Source organism: Eulemur rufifrons, chromosome 11, assembly GCF_041146395.1.
Source record: "Eulemur rufifrons isolate Redbay chromosome 11, OSU_ERuf_1, whole genome shotgun sequence".
Lineage (NCBI taxonomy): Eukaryota > Metazoa > Chordata > Mammalia > Primates > Lemuridae > Eulemur > Eulemur rufifrons.
This window is the reverse complement of record NC_090993.1, coordinates 14,146,513-14,169,182: the sequence shown is the minus strand read 5'-3', so window position 1 is coordinate 14,169,182 and position 22,670 is coordinate 14,146,513. Positions and strand designations below refer to the sequence as shown.

Below are 22,670 nucleotides of genomic sequence, written 5' to 3'. Positions count from 1 at the left end.
TAAAGCAGAAAATATTTTTGTTCACTTAATAAAACCCTGAAGTTGTAGAATACTTCACTTCCATGTTATGATAAATTAGAGACATGAAACTGCTGGAAACATGAGGAGAGGAAGGAAATCACTATGTAGAAAAAGATGGAGGGAAGAGGAGAAAAGAAGAAAACAAAATATAAAAGAAAGACAAAAGACTAGGTAAGGGGAAAGAGAATGGGCCGTACTGTTACAGGGGTACTCCATAAAGTAATTAAATAGCTCTTGCTGGTGCTATTTACGTCCTATCTCCATTGAAATTGTTGATTAACAGCTCTTCTTCAGTCTTATTGTGTGTGTGTGTGTGTGTGTGTGTGTGTGTGTGTGTGGTTTAGAGACAGGGTCTTGCTCTGTAGCCCGGGCTGGAGTGCAGTGGTTTGATCATAGCTCACTGCAGCCTTGAACTCCTGGGCTCAAGTGATCCTCCCACCTCTGCCTCCCAAAGTGCTGGGATTACAGGCATGAGCCACTGTGCCTGGCCCCATGTCTTCTTAACTGTGTTTCTTCTACGCAATTCCTAAATTATAACAGTTAGGCTTCTACAACAATTTTTGAAGCAGTTTTTGAGCAACAGAACCTTTTTTCCAAAAATGAAATCTTACATCGGAATCCCACATATAAAGCTGACACAGGTGGAGCTGCTATGGAGCCCTAAAGCCCAACCTTCTAGCGTGTTCCCTACGTCTTGGCAGCCCTGGAGCAGCACCACAGTGAGGGGGTTCATTGATTACAGTTTAGGAAATACTCTTACTGTCTGTGCTGAAGAGCAGTAATTGCAAAGAGAAACGTATTCCAGCATGGAAACAGAAATGTTCAGAGAGGGTTGTGTACATGAAGATTAAAGGAGCGACTTTGTATATTTGCTAATTTTTGAAACTAGTGGTTTTTATAATTATTTTTAGTTGCTTTCTGATATTATTTATTGCATCAAACATATGTGCAAATCTTATACTCTTATTTTAAGGGGTCTCATTTCCAGGATAACTACACAGTGACCAAGGTTCATGATATAATTGATAGTTTAACAGTTTTAATCCCATATTAAAATATATAAATTGGAATCTGAGCTATGTAAAACATTTTCTAAAACCTTTTCTATTATTTTCTCTTTTAGGCGAAGATAATAGTGAGTTGAAACTCTTACGTTTGTGCTTGCTTTAAGTGTAGAGGAAATGTTTACAACGATCAAAATTTGATATTTCCTCTATGTAATGCAAAAGAAAGTGTTTATCCAGAAAATAACAGAAGATAGCTACCAATGAATGGTGACAAATACAGATTATTTTTTATAATATAAAGTTTAAAAAAGTGTAAAGACCACTTTACCTAAATGTGTAGTTTGGAAACCAAGTTCACATTCCAAATTCCCCATTTTCTGGTTATTATAATCTACTTGAGTATGTTCTGGGGAAATGGAGAGAAGTTAAGATAGTTTTATCAGATAATTTGTCTTGTTCCCTCTTTATTTTCTTATTGACTTTGAAATTTGTAGCCTCAGTTATCCATATAATACTTAATATGATGAAGAACAATTTACCAACAATTGGTTACTTCAGGTTACTGAATGAGTATCAGTTATTAGGTACCCTCAGAACAGCCAGAATAATTTGTTTCAGCTGGATGTTTACTATCTTTGTTCAAAGGCACTGTGATCTATCATACTGTGCAAGGTAGGATGTATAAAACATGATGCCTTCCCTCTAGGAGCTGACAATAAATATGTAGTATAGTAGGAAGGAGAAGCACAATAGATAAATAATGGTAATGAAGTAAAAAAAAATACTCCTTTATAGTATAAACAGTAGGTGATACAGCTCCTTGGAGGTGAAACAAATCATATCTCACTGGAGTGATTTGGGAAAGCTTACTGGAGGAGGTGGCATCTGAGATGAATTTTGAATAATGGTACAGATTTAGGCCAGTAGAATTAGTACATGCTAGTTGGTGGAAATAGCATGAACCTAGGAGTTGAGAAAGGAAGAGTCAGGCATGTTTGGGGAGATAGTAAGGACTGCAGTCCCCATTCCCCAACCCCTTGGATGCTGATGGCTGACTGGGCTGCAGAGCTCCACCGCCCCTACCCTCACCCCATGGAAAAATTGTCTTCCTTGAAACTTAGGAAAAGGGTGGGGGCGCCACACAGCAGGAGATGAGTAGCAGCTAGCAAGTGAAGCTTCATCTGTATTTACAGCCGCTCCATTCCCCATCCTGCATCACAGCCTGAGCTCCGCCTCCCCCCGCCCCTGACTGGCATGGAAAAATTGTCTTCCATAAAACCGGTCCCTGGTGCCAAAAAGGTAGGGGACCGTTGGTATGGAGACTCTTAGCAGTAGGAGAGACTGTATAGTGGCAGTTTAAATTAGAAAGATGAGTAGAGATCAAATTATTGAGGACTTTGGGAGTTAGACTTTTCCTATTGGCACTTGAGGTTTTTTGAATGCACAAGTGAGATAATGATGAATGATCCTCAGGAGGTGTATGTTGAATGAATGAATCTGTAGAAAGATGTTTGTGTTTTTTTGCAAAGGTGGCAAAGTAATTTCCCATCATCTAATTTATCCCACAGACTTCTTACTCAGCTCATCTCTGTGCTGGGTTTTCTATAATTTCTATCACTCTCAATTTAAAAATAATAAGAAAAGGATAGGTAACTTAGGAGGTACATTAAACAATTTTGATCCTTATTGACTGCCATCTTTTTCTTTCTTTCTTTCTTTTTTTTTTTTTTTTTTCAACACTCAGAGGAAGAGTATTGGGCCAGGAATAGTTCTTTTTTAAAAATTGACAAATAAAAATTATTTATCTTTATTGTGTCCAGCGTGATGTTTTGAAATATGTATACATTGTGGAATGGCTAAATGGAGCTAATTAATATATACATTACCTCACAAACATCATTTTTGTGAAAACACTTAAAATCTCTCAGCAATTTCAAGAAATAATAAATTGTTATTAACTGTAGTCACCATGTTGTACAATAGATTTCTTGAACTTATTCCTCCTATCTGAAATTTTGTATCCTTTGACCAACATCTTCCCAGCAACAGGAATGGTTCTTACAGCATTAGCACATTGATTAGTCAAGCCCTTCCATATTTTATTCATTAACTTTTCTGAAGAATTATATTGAAAATTAAAGGAATTTTTATTGTCCCTTGAAAGTTAATACTGTTAGGTAATCAAGGAAATATACTTAGCTTTATTGTCTTGGGAAAAATGGAATAAATAATATTTTGATTTTTATATTAATTACAATGCACTTTTTTCCTCAAATTTTAAAAAAATACTATGGTTGTTATTGTGAAAAGCAAATTTAAGATTGTTAAACTCTTTACCCCCATGCTTTTGGATATTTAAACCTTCATGAATAAGATTTGTGTAATATTTTGAATGAAATATTTTCTCAAAAATTTTAATAGTTAAAATATTACTTGTAAGAACATTATCTTAAAGTTACTTAAATTACTTGTGGGCTTTATTTTCTAGAATCATATGCCTATTTTTTCCATTTCACCTGAAGCAGTAGACATTTCTAGAGATATTACTTAAATCTGTCATAATATTTTATAGACCTAACATTCTATAAATGACCATATAAAATATTTTAACCCAATTTTCTGTGCCTCTCTTTTTAGGAGAATCATTCTATACATGGCTAGAAGGTAAACTTAAAGTCTGTGTTTTAAATACATTGGCAAAAAAGGTCATTCTGTAACAAAGACACATGTTTATAGCAGCACAATTCACAATCGCAAAGATGTGGAAACAACCCAAATGCCCATCAATACATGATTGCATTAGTAAGCTGTGGTATATGTATACCATGGAATATTACTCAGCTATAAGGAATAATGAAGATACGACATCTCTATGGTTCTCCTGGAGAGAGTTGGAACCCATTATATTAAGTGAAGTATCCCAAGAATGGAAAAACAAGCATCACATGTACTCACCAGAAAATTGGTTTCCCTGAATATCACCTAAATACACATCTAGGAACGACACCAATTGGACATCAGACTGAGGTGGGGGGTGGGGGAGGGGATGGGGGTATGCCTACACAATGAGTGCATTGCGCACCGTTTGGGGAATGGTAACGCTTGAAGGTGCTGACTCGGGGGGGGGGGGGGTGGGGAAGGGAGGGATATATACCTACCTGATGGGTGCAATGTGCACTACCTGGGGAACGGACACGCCTGGAGCTCTGACTTGGGGGGAAAGGCGGTACATGGGCAACATATGTAACCTGCAATTCTGTATCCCCCATAACAATAAGATGAAATAAAAAAAAAATACATACATTGGCTTTTTGTAAAAATGTATTTTATTGAGCATAGTTTACATACCGTATTTTGTAAGTTTTAGAATTTTATTACCTAGACAACTAGTTTTGACGGTATTTGAAAGAAAATAACATTTGTTTTCGGTTGTTATATTTTGGGATAAAATTGTATAAAAAGTTTGAGGATAGTGGTCAGCCAAAAACTAGTGTTATATAAATACACAGGCCAGATACTGTCGTCACGTGTTCACAGCGGGTTCCCTGGTCTTGTTTCCATTCTGTGTGTAATGCTCATCCAAACTACTTTTCTAGTAACCAGTATGCAAATCTGTTTTTAAAGCTGAGATGTTCCTTTTGGAAGGAAGTACATTTTATAGAAAAAACTGAGGGAAGATAAATTTGAATTTAAAAGGTTCTAACCATGTTTGCATGAGTTAATATAGTCTGAATGTGTCGAATTAAAAGATAAAGCAACATAGATCCCAATGTTTTAGGTACTTTTGGATTCTTGTATTTCCAGTGTTGAAAGTAAAAAATGTTATTAATGGAAAGCTGAAGTGTTCTAGGATTTTAACAAATTTAGGTTAATAACTGAATATATGGTGCTTTAAAAAATTTACTTTACCAGATTACTATTAGTTTGTGAAACTAAAAGTTAAAATATATTAATGAAAGATAAGCAAGTTGAATGATAAAGGAAAATTGATATTTCATAGCCTAACCTTATAGGAACTCTACAGAGTTAAACTAAATTGTTAATTCTGTTTTATCTTTGTTAATTGGTCATGTTATCTTATGAACATGATTTTTCTTCGTTTTTATGTACATATATTGGCCATTAATAAAGTGAACATTTTGATGTGCAAATACTGTTGAGAGTAATATTGAAAAATGGCCCATGTAGAAGATGCTTAGCTTTGTTTCATTATTAAGCTCTACTCTAAAGATACAAATTGTGGAAAGTAGTGACTTAGGTTACAAGAGGTAGTTGGAGCGTTGTTTTGCCTACTGTCCCTTCTCTAGTCTTCAGCCATTTTATTGGGCATTAAGTACTGCTTATAGAGATGTACATTGGAAAGAAAAGAAAGTAAACTTCAAATCTGATTATTTTGCTACTTGATAAAAGATTTGATGAACAGTTTTACTAGAGAAGCTAGTACTTAATGTTTTATTAAATTTATTCATACTGTTTGTATCTCTTAATATTGTAAACATTAAGAATTAGCCATATACTTTTAGGAGGAAGCTACAAAATAGAATTTGATTTCTATCTTTTGGTCCCCATCCATGACAGTTTGAATATTCTAGCAAGAATTCTGAATTAGGGAATGAGATCTCAAAAGAATTATTTTTTCTTATTAGAGGCTACTTGTTTCAAAGCCATCTATAGTAGGACATAAAAAGAGAGTAAATTGATCTAAAAAACCTTGAACCCATGGAAAGTAAGCCACATAAATAATCTTACATTTAAAAAAATTCCCTCAGCATATAAATGAGGCAGTATCTTACTTTCCACTATTGAAGCTATTTCTCCCCCATGGAGAGTGTTAAAAAACAAACAAAAAAACTGTTGGATGGTGAAAGAGGAAAAAGCTAATTGCTCTGTATCCAGTGACTTCTTAAAACTTACTTTTCTGCATTTTTATTTATTTTAAAATTTCCTATAAAAATATTTTTCTAAAAAATTTTTTTTATTGTGGTAAACACAAAATTGACCATCTTAATTATTTTTTAAGTTTACCATGTAGTGATATTAAGTATATTCACAATCCGTGTTAGTATATAAGAGAAAAAAATTTTAAATGGAGGCAGGGGTAGGATAGGATGGTGGGATTATCTTGACCTCTGTCACAAGTTTTGAGCAAAAGCCTGTATGGGTTAAGAAGGCTGTGTAAAATAATTTTCCTTCATATATCCTGAACTCCATCTCGTATGATGCTACTGAAATATTAATAAGTAGTCCACATACTTTTATTATTAGTTGAAATTCCTAGATGTCTATTTACCAACTTTCAGCTCCTTGCAAGTGGAATATATAGGTAAATGAAATTAAGAGAATTCCAGGGCAGGAAGTTAGTAAGACCCTTCTTTCTCCACTGTCAAGTAGGTTCAACAGAAGAACACATAGAGAGAAGGGAAAAGAAGAAACAGCTATTGTTAAGTCAAAGCACTGACTTTATAATTGTCTGCTTTAATAAATTTTTAGCCTAAATCACAAAAATACCTGTGCTGTTGCCTTCTGGGTTACATGGGAACTTGCCAACTGTATTCATAGCGTTTGGACTTCCAGTAGCCCAAACTTTTCTGCTTTGTTCTGCATTAAGTTCTCATTATATTCGGTTAACTCCATTCTAAAGCCAGAATCCTATTTTGTCTTCTAGTAAAAGAATCTTGATCTAATTGTTTTCATGTTATTCCTTGATTTATTTTTAACATCTTTGAATCTTAACTTTGAAAATAAGCCTATCTACTGAATCTCCTTGTTTCAATATTTCTGTTATCAAAATGGGTGTGATTTATTTTTCAATATTTTTCTGAATAGGTTTGTGTCTGGAGAAAAGAGTCTTCTATAAGCTTATATCGGGACTTCATGCCAGTATCAATTTACATCTATGTGCAAATTATCTTTTGGAAGGTAACCAGATTTTTAAGTGCAAGTTTTGCCTTCTAATAGTGTAAAAATTAATTGGAGGGAAATTCCTATCTCTAAAGCAAAAAAATATCCTGTGTACTAAAAAAGGTAATGTATTCTGTTTCTCTTTAGAAACCTGGGGTAAACCTAGTTGGGGACCTAACATCAAAGAATTTAAACGCCGCTTTGACCCTGTGGACACCAAGGGAGAAGGTCCAAGAAGGCTAAAGAACCTGTACTTTTTATACTTGATTGAGCTTCGAGCTTTGTCAAAGGTGGCCCCATATTTTGAGCACTCGATTGTCGATCTTTACACTGGAAATGGAGAAGATGCCGACACAAAAACCCTTCTACTGAACATCTTTCAAGATACAAAGTAAGAGTTGACTATATCAGGGATCTGAAGTTCTCCACTCTGTATTCAAATGAGGTAGCACTTAAAGTACAACAAAAACTGACTCCTAAAAGTTAGGAAAAGGGAGAATTAAAACTAAGAAGGAAAATGATTACTAGAAATTAAGTACTTAAAAATATTTCTTGGCCGGGTACAGTGACTCACGCCTGTAATCCTAGCACTCTGGGAGGCTGAGACGGGAGGATGGCTCGAGGTCAGGAGTTTGAGACCAGCCTGAGCAAGAGCGAGACCTCATCTCTACTAAAAAAAAAAAAAAAATAGAAAGAAATTATCTGGACAACTAAAATACATAGAAAAAAATGAGCCAGGCATGGTGGCGCATGCCTGTAGTCCCAGCTACTCGGGAGGCTGAGGCAGAAGGATCACTTGAGCCCAGGAGTTTGAGGTTGCTGTGAGCTTGTCACCACGGCACTCTAGTCCGGGCAACAGAGCAAGACTCTTGTTGTCTCAAAAAAAGAAAAAAGAAACCCAGACAGATAAAACCATTTCCTGGGTGTGGGCCCCAGAATGGGTCTGCGGCTTTGTGCTAATGGCCGGCTGCCTCTCCGGCAGGTGTCCCTGCTGCCTGGCTCTGCACTGGAGACCACATGCACATAGTGTTGGTCCTGTTTTTAAATTCGGCCTCTCCTGGTGCGGTCAGGGACTTGCAGGCACCGATGCCTCTGGGCCCGGAGATTCCTGAGCCAGCTGCACGTCCTCTGGCCCTCAGCCCCGCCCGGCCTTGTCCCCAGGCAAGGAGGCCTTCCTGGGCACAGACCGTGGCCCGGCCTGGCCATCGACCTGGGCCGGGCTGCACGTCTGCGAGGCAGGCAGAGGCTTCTGGGCCTCCTACAGCTTCTGTGTCTCATCTTGGCTGATCAGACCACAGTGAGAGGCAGAAGGGATATGAGGCAGGGCCACCCATGTCCTGACAAGGGAAGGGACACCTTTTTGAAGTGAGGGTGAAGAGCCTGAGGAATCCTAAACGGAAGGAGTGAAGGTCTGTTTGCAGATTTGGAAAGAGAGGAAGCCCCCCTGTCTGGGTGGGTTTTCCATGTGAGAGGTCACTGCTGGCCCGGGCATGCTGGCCAGGCCAGGATCACACACCTGTGAGGCCCAGCGTCGCCCAGCGGGGTCCAGCGAGCCCATTTGGCCCTGCAGACCCAGCCCTTTCCTCTGGAGCTCAGGAGGCTGCTGTGGAGCGTGGAACCAATTCTCCCGGAGACGGAGAAACAGATTGTTTTTAATTCCCACTCACTGCAAGCCAAGCCAAACCTCACAGAGTTATTTAGAAAAGAGATTCAAGCAGTTGGACCAAGCAGGTGACGGGGCCCCCGGAGCATCCGACGGAACCTTCCCAGTTAATGGAAACCACAGGCTGATTCTCCCCTCGTGAGGATGCCCACGCCAGGCGGAACCTCGCGGCTGCCACAGGCCTGCCGTGCCCATCGGGAATCACTGCGGAAGGTCCTTCGTGCTTTTCCACATACGTGCTTTTACAAATGCCCTCAAACTTCTAGAACTTTCTTCCAGGAGATGACTCTTCCCCTGAAATGCCCCCTAGCTCTCCTGGCTCTGGCATCTCCGATGCTGAGACACCCTGGGCACCAGGAGGAAGGCTCTGGCGGGCTGGCAGGGCCCGTGTGCCCAGCCCTCTGCCAGGTGGCCCGGCCGCTGCGGAGCCAGCCCAGACGGCAGACACCATGGCGGGGCCCCCAGGCTGCACCTTCTCCCTTCGCCGCTTCCGTTCCCTCCCCTCGGGCCCTGCCTCTCCCCCCAGCACGTGACCTGCACATGCTGGCACCTCCTGCACCCCTGCCCTGGGTGCAGGCAGCCTGAGGCCCTCCCAGAGGCAGATGTCCAATCTCAACATTTTCCAGACATCAGAATCGTGAGCCAAATAAGCCTTTTTTCTTTATAAATTACCCGGCCTCAGGGATTCCTACACAGCAACACCAAACGGACCAAGACGATCGGGTTTGGTCCTATTTGAGGTTTCAGGCACCTGCTGGGGGTCTCGGGACGGAGCCCCGAGGATAAGACTGTGTCATGCCTTCCTTTGCCACCTCCCTTGGGTAACGCGTTCAATGGGGACATCCTCAGGTTTTGACTGATTTCCACACGTGAATTGTGGCCATGCCAGGCGAGGTCATGACAGTGGATCCACAGAGTTTCTTTCCTGGAAACGTCGCCAGTGAATTCTGCCTGGTCACATCAGGAAGGGTCTGGGGAAGGGGAGGGACCGACAGCTACTGTCGCGCAGGCGAGGGCAGGAAGATTACACCTCGCTGGCGGTGGCGGCGTGTACCGAGGGGAATTCAGACCCCAGCAAAGACGGGGCGAGAGGAGGGCGTGGAGCAAACCCTGCAGCTAAGGCGGGGGCTGCACTGAAGGCACAGCAGGCGCCGTGGTCCCCCAGCCTCGGTGGCAGGAGGAGCCCGTGTGGTCCTCCACACTCTGCCCCCCACGACAGGGCAGCCCTGCCCCAGGACAGGCTCACGTGCCGCGGTGCTGGGGGCCTGCGGGCTCCTTGACATCCGTCTTTCCACAGGCGCCTGGTGTCACCCCTGGGCCACCACGAACATCTCATGAAGACACGAGGGATGTCTCCCATCTTGCCAGCGTCCACTGGGGGGTGTGAGCGGCGGAGTGACGTGGTTGGGTGGGAGTTTAGGGAAGCATCTTCACCAGCAGCTGGGGAGGAGCACGGTGGAGGCAGGAGAGAGTTCAGGGGTCGATTGCAATAACCCCCGGCCTCACCTCCTTAATGACAACTCCCCTGATCCCCGCAGCGGGACGTCACCTCTCCTCCCCATGAGCCACACACAGGGCATCTCTCTACGCACCCTCGCGGGGCGCCTCACACTCTGTTCCACAGACGCTTGAGTGCCAGTGTGAGCTTTCTGCTCGAGCCGTGAGCCCCGAGAGGCACACAAAGCTACCTGAAGTCCTTTTTTATGCCCCAGCTCACCTTCCGACATCACGTGTAGTGTATGTTCTCAGTAGGATCTGCTGATTGAATTAAGGGGAAAAGCTGAACTCTTGTTAGACAAAGCTGCGGTTCCATCCACAGGTCAGAGAAACAGATGGAAAGAGATTTAGGGTGGTTTGTCTGGAGTCTTTTTAAGCAAAGTCTGTGCAATAGAAAAGGAGCATGTTATAATCCTTCAGAAGTACAGTCATAATGAAATCGAGAAGCAGCTTTATATTGACGTTATACTGACTTCATGAAAGCAGAAAGGCTGCAGCATGAAACCGTGGCTGTGCCCTTCACAGTGACCCCGGCGAGGGTGTGCGGGCCACGCGCTCTCTCGTCTGAAGGAAGAATGCCGAGATTCACATCAGAGCTTCTCGGGCTTTCCTGGGCACCAGAACCTCCTGGAAGGTCTTGTTAAAAGGCAGATTCTGACTCGGTGGGTCTGGGTGGGTCTGAGACGATGCATTTCCCACAAGGCAAGCCCCCGAGCGGCACTGAGGCTGCGCGTCCAGGGACCACACTTTGAGCGGCAAGAACGTAGCCCGCGACCCCCAAAGCGGCTGCCCAGGTGAAACCACCAGGGAGCTTCACAAACCTGCGATGCCTGCGGCCCACCCCCGGGTCCTGTGATTTAATGACTCCAGGGTATGACTGAGCTTTGGAAATTTTAAAAGATTCAAGTGATTCGAATGTGCAGAGGAGTGTGGGAACTCCTGCTATTCGATACAGAACTAGACACGGCGTGGCCCGATCTGTGTCACCTCTGCTGCTTCTGGACAAATCAGTTTGATTCTCTCGCCTTCGTTTCTCACCTCTAACAGGGAGATGATAAACCTATTGATTGCTCTGTTAGGACACAAACCCAGGAAGACCTGGGGAAGATTTTGCACGCTCCGAAGTTCTGTCTGGCTACAAAGAATCACTGAGAATGGGTGTGGCTCCGAGCTCTCCAACAGGGCGGCCGCTTACCACGCTTGACTCTCAAGCACTTGACGTGTGGCTAGCAACGCATGCTGCAAGTATTTTAGATATCTTGGAATATATAAAATATATTATTAAAATTAAAAAAATAACCCCCTGACCTCAAGCCCCTCCTTGATTCCCCTGTGCAGTGCCAAGTGGTGTCCACCTTCAGTCCCCTGCTTTGGGAGACCTGACCCCACTCCCCCGTCCCAGGGGCCCAGCCATAGCCACCGGAGCCAGCCTAGACCTTCCTCATCCTCTCGGCCGGGGCCTTTGGTCAGGTACCACTGAGCACCCTCTCTGTGCCAGGCAGCCCATCACCCTCCGAGCCCCAGGAGAGCATTCTCTTTGTGCTTCTGTTGTCGCTTCTGGTGACAGAGGTGGCTGGTCCCTTGTCAGGTGCATCCTGGGAGAGTCTCTTACGCTCACTCACTTTGCAGCTGAAGCACCACATCCTCAGGAGTCGGGGTGTGCCCACCAGGGAGGTGGGAGCCCTGGAACCAGCCTCCTGAAGCTTGGTCGTACGGCCCGCTCTTCCTGTCTTGGCACCTCGTGGGTTGTAAAAAGGTGGGGAACAGGGCTCAGACGGGACCTGTTTGCAGCTCTCCTAGGAAGCATCAGGCTGTTCTGACTCGGAGGCCCTGGTCCCTGTCAGGCCTCGCACGGTGGGGCAGAGAGGGCGCTGGCCACCCTGCTATCGGGGAGGGAGCCTGCCTCAGCCTCCCCAGACGGCACTCGGCCTTGCTCCCAACTTCTGCCTGGGCTCGAGGAGGTGCATACTTGGCTCCACGAAAAGCAGCTGCGACACAGGCAAGCTTCTCATGCACATTACTCCTCCCAGCCTCCTGCCCCTCGGAAAATGCCCCAATTTACAAAGACACACAGGTGGCCCAAAGCTGCCGGGCTGGGCTCCTGCCGCTTCGTGTGGGCACTGCGCTTCAGGCACATGCCCCCTCCTGGCATCCCCCCCGGCTGCTAGGGTCCCGACCTTGTCCCGACCAGAGGCAGCTCCTGCAGGCAGCGAGACCCCGGAAGGTTCGCCTTCCCACCCCTCGGCCCGCGTGGCCTCTGGCTCCCGCCACTGCGCTTCCCCATCTTCTTGCAAGTCCCTTCCTCACTGCCTGTCTGTTCATCTCGCTTCTTCCCACCCCACCGCTACGCCCAGGCTCCCGGCGACGCAGCTCGGCCTCCCCCGTCCTCCCGGTGGTCCATGAGTCCAAAGACATTGCCCACTCCCTGCGAAGGGAGCCCCCTACGCTCACCCAAACCTGTCGCTGAGTGCAAAGCCAATGTCCACTGAGGAGGTAGCGTGGTTTGCGAGCTAAGAGTCAGGAAGCGTCAACTCCTGTATTAAATACTTGACTCTTCAAACCACTCCAATTTAGAAGCAAAAAGGGAACCATGAGAGGACCCCCTACTCCCTGACAAACACCGAGGCCCCCATCATTGCTGTGCGAGAACCGCCCCCTCAGCGAAGCCTCCCAGCAGACCCTGCACCTGGGCGCACCTGTCAGGGAGTGGCCGCTGCAGGGAGCGTGGCGCAGCCACGGGGCAGCGGCCACAGCCCACACGACACTCGGCACCGAGCGGCACTCGCCTTCCGCACCGGGGAGTGGTCCTCCTGAGCAGGCGAACATTCCAGGGCAGCGGCTTTGCGATCTGCCTCCTGATCACGTTCCCCAGGGGACAGAGCCCAAGTCTCCAGGTTCAGAATCCTGAGTCTCCACCAGCCGGGGAGGCCTGGACAGCCCTGAGAGGAGCTACAGGGAAAGTTAATCTTCCTGGAATAGAATTGTTCTTCTGCATTTGGTCCCAGACTTTCCAGGGGCCCTGAGGCTCCCGGCAGCTTCCTGGGCAGGAATGAGTCTTCTTCAGAAAGAGCTAATAGCACATATTAACTGGCTTCCGAGCCTCAACCCAAGAGCAGGAGACGGAGCTGTAACAGCGGCGTCATTGAATCGTCTGCACGTGAGCCGCAGTACGGGGACGTGCAGCGATACCCAGGCTCGTGCAAAATCTCTTCAAGGATCAGCGGTTGATTCTTTAGTAATTACCTGCATCCCTACTTGGAATTCTGTTGCCCAGGACAGCATATTTTTTAGGTCAGCTTTCTCTCCACTTTCATTAACAAATTGTTAATGATTGCGATTTAGTGAGAAATCATTAATTTCTTAATGAAAGTAGACAATGAAAATTATCAATGAAAATTGACCTAAAAAAAAAAAACTATCACCTTGAGTAGCAGAATTGTGACTAGTACTGTAATTAATTATTCTTACAATCAATGATCAGAATAGAGTACTCCTGTTCTTCATTTTTAAGTGAAATACATATTATAGAAGAGACACACAAATAACATGATTTTTAATCGTGCAGATAGGTTTTTTTAAACACTTTGTTTTTGCCTCCCATAAATTCTTCAACTCCCAAAATTCATGCTGGGAAAATTAAGCCTTCCTGTATCTTGCTTCCCTGGGCCCCTACAGCGGATTTCCTTTCCTTTCTGCCCTCAAAAGGACATGACCTGCCCCTTTTCCAAACCCTCTTTGCCCCTCATGGAATCTCTGTCTTGGTAGTTATATTCTTTTTGGAAAACAATTATGTATAAACTTGTCTCACCCTTTCACTAAATCATTATTCCCTGCGGGTCATTAGGCCTAAGACATCTATACTTTGTGTTAAAAATTGTGGTTTATCCACAACCCACGCTAGGTAAATGTGTCTGAAATGACTAATCAAGACAAATCAAAATATAGTCACTCCCATGATGCACAATGGAAAACTGACCCTCACAGAAGCCATACAGAGCATCCAAGATCCGGGTGGTACGTTGCCCAGTCGAAATCTTTTTTTTTTTTTTTTTTTAAAGAAATGGGGTCTTGCTCTGTCACTCACTGCAGTCTTGAACTCCTGGACTCAAGCGATCCTTCCAAATAGCTGGGACTACAAGCCCTAGCCACTACACCCCACTAATTATTTTTATACTTTTTTAATTTTCATAAATTAAATCTGGCTATGTTGCCCAGGCTGGTCTCCAACTCCTGGCCTCAAGCAATCTTCCTGCCTCAGTGTTCCAAAGCACTGGAGTCACAGGCACGAACCATTGCACCCAGCCTGGAATCTTAGTTTTATTTCTAATCCATGCTATAAGACAAGGAAGGTTTAGTTCCTTCCTTAAAAGAGCTGGGTTTCCCACCCATTGCCATGTGCCCCTAATTGAAAGGAGAACCCACATTCCTTTTCCTGAACCCTAAGTCTTAGCCTGGAAGTGGTGCTGCCCCCGCACCTCCCCCGTGCCCATCCTCTAGTCCAGCTTGTCCTCCCAAAGCAGATGGACATCCCAGGAGCCCACGTTCCATGTTTCCATAGGTTGTTCTCATGACAAATGCAACAGGGAGATCTGGGGCATGGGGAACAGACCAGGGTTAGATGGAGGATCAGTATGACTATGAAAAATCAAATAAGGGAAGATGCATTTGGCGTCTGTAAAGATGAAAAAGAGAAATGTGTCCATCTGCCATTTGGCTGCACTCCCTTGTGCTGTAACTGGAGGCAAAAGAATCTCTGAAGGAGCCTGGAAAGTTCTTTTCAAATATTTTTCCAAGACACGTTACTTCACTACATGGTAATTCGGACAAGGATGGGGGGATCTGACAGCCTCAGTTTTCTTTATAAATCGCATGTAAGACGAGAAGCCCAGCACAGTGCGTGAGGACCCTGCACAAAGAGGCCAGGGAGGAAGGTGAGGCTGAGCACAGGAGGCCCGTGGGCGGGGACTGGAAAAGGTGATCCTGAGCGAAAGGAGATAAAAACACTGTAACTGAAGAACATATATGTAGGCAAAGGAATTTAAAGATATATGCTGACTAAGCAGGTTTAGTCAGACAACAAAGACTAATCCCTTCAAAGCTAATTCCAGTACACCTAATCTTTTTATCATTTTTTAAATTGAGTTATAATAGTTGTACATATTTTAGGGGTACACGTGATACTTCGATACCTTATACAATGTGTCATCATCAAATCAGGGTGATGGGGGTACCCATCACCTCAAACAGTTATCTTTCCTTTGTGTTGGGAACATTACAATTCTTCTCTTCTAGCTGTTTTGAAATACACAATAAATTACTGTTAACTATAATTTCCCTACTATACTGTCAAATACAATAAATATAATTCTTAATGGCAGGCACTGGAGCTTAGGAGTTTTCAAAATGGGAGCAGAACAAGTTTTTTGTTGTTTGAGGCAGGATCTCACTCTGTCACCCAGGCTGGAGTGCAGTGACACCATCATAGCTCACTGCAGCCTCGAACTCCTGGGCTCATGCGATCCTTCTGCCTCAGCCTCCCTAGCAACTGGAACTATAGGTATGAGGCCACCATACCTGGCTAATTTTTCTTATTTTTTTTATAGAAGTGGGGTCTTGCTATGTTGCCCAGGCTGGTCTTGAACTCCTGGCCTCAAGTGATGCTCCTACCACCTCAGCCTCCCAAAGTGCTGGGATTATAGTCATGAGCCAGCACACCCAGCCCAGAACAAGTTTTGAACCTATATACACATTCATAACTTACGGACTGACCACCCCAATCAAAACAGACTTGCGTAGCATTAGCCTTCTGAGAGATGACACGGTGGAAACCATGGAGGATGTGGCTACGGCAGGAATGTACTATGGAAGGCAAGCCTATTGCTGGGACCATCAAAGCCTCGCATGGAAAGGTCCAATTCTGACATCCACGCCCATCCAAAAATGCTGATTCTTCTCCATGAACCCAAAAGCAAACTTTTGAACCATTAAGGAAGCCTTCAATTAAACTTTTAAAAAAAGCATTCTTGAACTTTCTCTCTGCACATACTTCGTGTTATGGGTAAGTTGAGTTACAGACCGTGACATAAGGGAGATTAGACTTAACCAAAAAATTCGAAAATTCTCAATCTAGAGATCAAATCTGAAGGGAGCGTGCATCTAGCAGAAGTTGAAGAAACAACCATAGGAGAGAGTTAGAGGGACAAAAATTAATACAATTTCTTTCCCCCACCCCTAAACCACTCCATAGTTCTGTTCTGTGTGGCCTGCTGTATAAAATAAGAAAGATCCCCTCAACCTCTTATATTTCGGGGGCTACGTAATTAATTCACTATGAAACTCACTATGGTTACATAGCCCCCAAAATATAAGAGGTTGGTATCTATGTAAAGTGAATTTTCCTTTCTTTTGATGACCAAGGAGAACCTTTCATACCCAATTTAGGACTCACCAGATGTTTCTAGCCTGATCATGAGCTCTATTAATGACCCAGAATTTTTTTAGCCCCAAGATGTTTCCTATGTGTCTAACAGACCTCAGACCTACCCTGTTTGCTGCAGCCTGTGTACCGTGAGAGGGAGCCCTGCCCGACCACCTGCGGGAGAGGGAGCCCTGCCCGGCCGCCTGCGGGAGAGGGAGCCCTGCCCGGCCGCCTGCGGGAGAGGGAGCCCTGCCCGGCCGCCTGCGGGAGAGGGACCCCTGCCCGGCCGCCTGCGGGAGAGGGAGCCCTGCCCGGCCGCCTGCGGGAGAGGGAGCCCTGCCCGGCCGCCTGCGGGAGAGGGAGCCCTGCCCGGCCGCCTGCGGGAGACGGAGCCCTGCCCGGCCGCCTGCGGGAGAGGGAGCCCTGCCCGGCCGCCTGCGGGAGACGGAGCCCTGCCCGGCCGCCTGCGGGAGAGGGAGCCCTGCCCGGCCGCCTGCGGGAGAGGGAGCCCTGCCCGGCCGCCTGCGGGAGAGGGACCCCTGCCCGGCCGCCTGCGGGAGACGGGAGCCCTGCCCGGCCGCCTGCGGGAGAGGGAGCCCTGCCCGGCCACCTGCAGGCTACAGAATGCGCAGAGAGGGCGGGGCCAGGCTGGCTGGCCGCCAGCGCCAAGTCCACGTGAAGCAGGAAGGGAAGCCCACAGGGAATTGAACGGCAGAGTCGTCGGGAAGGCCGATGCAGACCAGGCTGGGCCTCCAGGTCCACCTCCCACAGCCACACCACAGGGCTGGTGCCAAAGGGCCTGTCTCCACCATGGTCTGAGAGGCCCCAGGCAAGCGGGGAGCCAGGGCGACAATTGTGGGGCTTTTTCTAGGAGTGTCGCCCCCAAATGTGTGTGTCCCCCCCAGCCTCTATCTCCCAGCTTAACCCAACCTCAAAGTAGTGTCATCTCCTGCCTCACCCACATCACATCCAGACCCCTAGTGTGAGGGTCTGGGGGGCGCAGGCCTAGCTTTCCAGCTGTCGCTGGGCTGGAGGCGCAGAGGAGGCTGGAGGCGCAGAGGAGGCTGGAGGTGCAGAGGAGGCTGGAGGCGCAGAGGAGGCTGGAGGTGCAGAGGAGGCTGGAGCAGAGACGGAACAAACCCACCGGCCGCATCTTAGCCCGGAAGGCAGAGCCCTACGTCGGGGACTCAGACTTCTGAGCTGCTGGAACAAGGGGAGGCACTGCAGTGCGGGGAACATTCCTTGCTTTCCGACTTGGAGGGTGCAGGGTGCAGCGAGCCCCTCATTGGGGGAGAGGGACGGAGGAGGCAGGCGAAGAAAAGCTTCCAAAGAAACATAGCTACAGGCTTCCTGTCCTGAAGAAGGGTCACGCTAGCCACGGGCACTTGCGCTGCCGCTTCCCAAGGAGCAAGCGCTTGCCCCGTGCACGCCAGGCAGCAGGAGAGACGAGGGGATGAGGACACAGACCTGCTTTGTCATCAGGAGCCTTCAGCCCAATGAGGGCGCGAGAGCCCAGGAGCATGAGACAGGGGAAAAGGCAGGGCCACCGCAGTGGGACAGACAGGTAAACCGAGGCCCCAGGAGGTGCCCGCCCCGTCCAGCGCCCTCTGTGCAGACCTCCTGCTCCCAGACAGGCTGGTCCACGGTGACCCAGGCTACAGAAGAAGTTAGGTCCCAGGGAGGCTCTGCAACCCCCCCACTGGAAGACAGAGCTCTCGGGCTGGAAATGCTAACGAGGAGCAGTTGCATTACTGCCTAGATTCTCCAGGCACAGAGGCCGGAGTTCAATGCCCGGCAAAACTTCTCTTCAAGCCTCTTTCTCCATCTCTTACGGACCCTGCAAAGCGCGCTCATCCTCTGCTCGCAGCAGAGCCCCGCGTGCCCACGGCCTGTGCGGGCACCTCGTCTCCTTCCCCATTTCCTGCGTTTCAGGCCTGCTATGGTTGTGTCCTGCAGGCAAATCCCCAGTCTTCTGTGGCACGTCCCAGCCGCCACCTGCCTCCTGGATTCTCCAGTTCTTTCTCTCTCCCCCTTGCCCTGACGCTGAGTTGTAGACTCCCAGGAGCAGAGCTTGCAAGGACAGAACCCGCTCTGGCTGGCGAAGGGCAGAGAGGTTACGAAGCCGCCTCCACACACCGTCGTGGCCCCTGTTCTCTCCCGTGACAAGGAGGAGACGTGCGTCTCGTTCTCTCAGGAAGGTGGCTGGGCAGCTGCAATCCCTCCACGGAACTCTCTGTGAGCCTCCACATCCCAGCAGACGTGACCCCCAAGCCTCACCCCTCACTGCGCGTGAGCACTTGGTCAATCTGCAGGACAGGGCACTGTCTGCCCGAGTTCCCGGCAGGGGCAGAAATAAGTCAGAGACGCCCGGCTCCCAGCACCCCCCTCCACCGCTGGCTTCTTCCACTGTCAACTCCTTGGACTTACGAGTTGGTTAAGTACAAAGTGTGACCATTCCTGGCCCCGCCAGGCTGGAAAGCAGCAGGTGCCCCCACCTTGGACCCCACCGCCCACAGCAGCGGCTCGAGCACTTGGAGTTGCCTCAGTCTGTTTCCCACCACTCTGCACCCTAGCACGCGCGCCAGTTAACGCCCTGCACGGACGTCAAGCCAAGAAATGGTTAAATATGATCTCCTGCCCAGCGTGGCACACGAATCATTTTCATGAGGGAAAAATCAACCAAGGAGGAAAACAATAGCGCATTGAAACCAGGTATGCGGCGTGGTCCTGCCTGGCCAAAGTCCTCCCGGCTATCGGCTGACGCAGGGCTTTCAGAGCGACAGGCCCACCTGCGTATCGATGGGTTGACTGTTTGTGAGATGAAGAAAGCTCGTCTTCTCTCTGTGTCTGGGCCGGGGGCCCAGGCAGTGAAAGTTGCCACCAGCACCATCCTGTGGTGCAAAAGCAAATACCCTTCCCTTTGTCCCTTCCTGCCTGCTGGAGCCAGCACCCCGTGTTACCCAGGCTGGACCCTCAGGAGCCTCGGAGTCCCTCTGCCTCTCCCCAGGTAACTGCTCCTCCTCCAGTTGGCCTGAGCCCTGCCTCTCCCACCCTCCTCTCCCTCATGCCTGTCTCTGCCTCGGTTCCTTCTACCTTGACGGGAATTACAACTTCTGTGCTGGACTCCTCGCCCCCCATCTCTCTCCTGTCCGACCTGTGTGACCATTAATGCCATTAATCTTTCTAAGTCTCAGGTCAGGTCCTAGCTACCCCTCGACAGAAGCCCTGCTCTGAGACGCGATTGGAAGCGATGTCTGTCCTCCGGGCAGCGCACCCAGGCCCCATGCCTGCTTTTCCACGATCCTTTTCCCCTCTGTCACCGTGGCTAGCCATGCTCCTGATGAGGCCACCGCGTGAGCCTGGGAGCCGGGGCGAAGACCCTGAGGAGCAAAGCGGCTCTGACCTTGAGGCACATAGAGCACAAGGGAGTAAAAACGCTTGGTTTTGGTAAAGCCACGGAAACCTCAGCGCTCTCTGTCCTGAGTGATTCGGGAGAGAGGGAACAGCTCTGGTTATTTGGTTCTTTTTAAAGAATATCATGACTGGTTGGGTGCGGTGGCTCACATCTCTAATCCCAGCACTGCGAGGCCAGGGCAGGAGGATCGCTTGGGCCAGGAGTTCGAGACCAGCCTAGGCAATGTAGCGAGACCCTGTCTCTACAAAAAAATTTTTTTAAAAGAATATCATAACTTTCCTAAGTTAATGCATAAATTAGAATCTCAAAAAAAATACAACAGGAAGTCTAAGAGGTAGTGGTGTATAATAAAAAATTTGACTGGCCTTTGTCCCTGGTTCCTGGGAGGGGGACTCTAAATTCTTGGAATTCCCCAGGTCATACAAATGTCTCTGCTATTCAGGAGGCTCTAGATTGATCAAGCTCAAGTTTATGCTGACTATGGTGGGTGCCTAGATAGCTTCGGGCTTGGGGCTGGTCATACTAGAAAGACCAACCGTGTGATTGGAAGGTTAGAACTTTGAGTGAAGTGATATTAACCTGACTTCCCAACCCCCCGGGAGGGGAGGGGCCTGGAAATGGACCGCGATCACGTGGCCAATGAGGCAGTCAATCATGCCTGTGTAAGGGAAGCCCAGTAAAGAGTCTGGACATCACGGCCCAGTGGAGCTTTCTGGATGGCGAACACACTGACGTGCTGGGAAGATGAGAAGTCCTTGTTCCACTGGGAAAGGGAATGGAAGTTCTGCGTCTGGGACCCTCCCAGACCTCGGCCCTATGTACCTCTCCATGTGGCTGTTTCTGACCTGCGTGCTTCATGATGAAGCTCTCATCCCAAGAGTAGCTTTCCCAGTTCTTGAGTCATTCTAGTGAATTGTTGAACCCCAAGAGGGTCATAGGAAACCCCCAGATTTTAGCTGGCCAGCCGGGAGTGGGGACAGTCTTGTAGTGAGTGCCCCATGTCCTTTAACCTAGGAGGCCTGCTCTAACTCCAAGCCGTTAGTGCTAAAGTTGGATTGCAGCATGCCAGCTGGCATTAGAATCACTAGAAAAACAGGCCCGGTGGTAGAGCGCCGGGAGGTCCCGGCAGAGGCAGCGCTCGGAATGCGGAGGCGGAGGCAGAGCGGTGAGGAAGGTCAGGTTGCTGGCGCTGAGGTCCCCGCTGAGTCTGATGCTGAAATCTCTCACACTCCCACCTCCCTGCAGCCACGTGGGGCCATTTCCTGCCCGGAGACCAGTTTCAGCCTGGCATCAATTGCTGTGACAGGGAAGTCACCACACTTCTTGCGGGAGAACTCGGTGCCCCTGCGTGGAAGGGAGGGTAGCCCCCCCGTCGCTCCAGCCCACTCTGCTCTGCCCGCGTCCGTGCCCTGCGCACACACTTCACAGTTCGCAGTTCCCAGGGGTGGCAGGTCCCTGGGGTCTCCTCCTCACCTGCCTTCTAGAAACTCCTAAAAGCACACCCACGCATCAGCACAGGAAGGAAGAACACTCCTGCCCCCAGGAGAGTTCGCTTCCGTCACAGAAGCTTCGAGAACTGCCTCCCTAAAAGATGGCTCAAACTGAAAATATAACTCACTTAGGGAAAATAAAAAGGGTTGGATGGAAAAACAAATGACATCCATAGTCCAGTACTTGGTGAGCAAGGTTCACATGAGCCTGGCAAAGTTCTAGGAAAGGGACAACCGGGGGTGGGGGGGAGGGTGACAAAAGGAAGCAGGACACAGCCGCGAGGCCTCGGCCGCCTCTGGCAGAGACAGAGTTTACAAGTGGGAAAAGTACTGCCAGGAAAGCCGGAGTCGGTTTCCAAGTGGGTTGGACAGATCAAGGCCCAGTTTGGTGAGGAATTTTAAGTAAAGAGGAAAATAGAGCCTTAGGGAGATGTCACAAGTGGGTTTTGAATGGGCTCTTACCAAAGATTTATTTTATAAAATTAGGTATTTTCATTGTATGTATACTCCTAACCTACTGAAACTGCATCAAAACCTACACCCCCACGTTCGCACACAACGTCTGGCCCCACAGCCAGGATGGCGGGAGCGGCACACTCCCTGCCAGGCAGACTGCGCGTGCTCACGGGCAGGTCCTCTGCAGGGCTGCAAGGGGACCAGCCAGCCCGTCTCCCGCCCGGCTCTTTGCTTCCCGAGAATCTGCCCTTGGCCTCTCACCTGTGCACTTGCAAGTATATACAAGATACCCAAAAGCCAGCCCACTGAAGGTCAAGACGAGGGCAACACCAATATGACATCATTAGCATCAGACGGAATGGCCAAAATAAAGTTAATATATATTGCAGAAATCAGTATCACCAGGAACAATGGAGAACTCTTTTTGTGTAGTGAGCATGGAAGTGACAATTTACAGAAGGTCCTGCCTTCATTTAAATGGACTCGGTCAGGAGGGTCTCAGCCAGGCTGTTAGAGCAGAACCCAGAGCCACAGCACCCTGTGGGCCGGGCCCCCAAGTGGCCCGGCCGGTGGCTGTCTGGGGTGCAGCATGGCACCAGAGGTCCTCAGGCAGTGCACACTGTCTTAGGTCCACACGGGCTGTGGAGGGACAGCAGGGCCCAGCCATCTGCAGCAGAAACAGGGAACGGGATGCAGCCTCTGGACAAGACTGACAATCAGGGCTTCATCGCATGAATGGAGTGGGAGGTTCTCGGGGAAATCTTCCCTGGATCCCCCCTGCTTGTCCCCGTCCAGGTGGGGT

At 48.2% G+C, this 22,670-nt stretch overlaps 1 long non-coding RNA gene across 1 annotated transcript; it reads left to right on the top strand.

The window, feature by feature from the left end:
- The first annotated feature begins 3,664 nt into the window (after positions 1 to 3,664).
- LOC138393507 (uncharacterized) lies at positions 3,665 to 7,264 on the top strand. Its single transcript, XR_011235191.1, has 3 exons — positions 3,665 to 3,692; positions 6,855 to 6,947; positions 7,077 to 7,264. It is a non-coding gene; the product is annotated as an uncharacterized lncRNA (long non-coding RNA).
- The last annotated feature ends 15,406 nt before the right edge of the window (positions 7,265 to 22,670 follow it).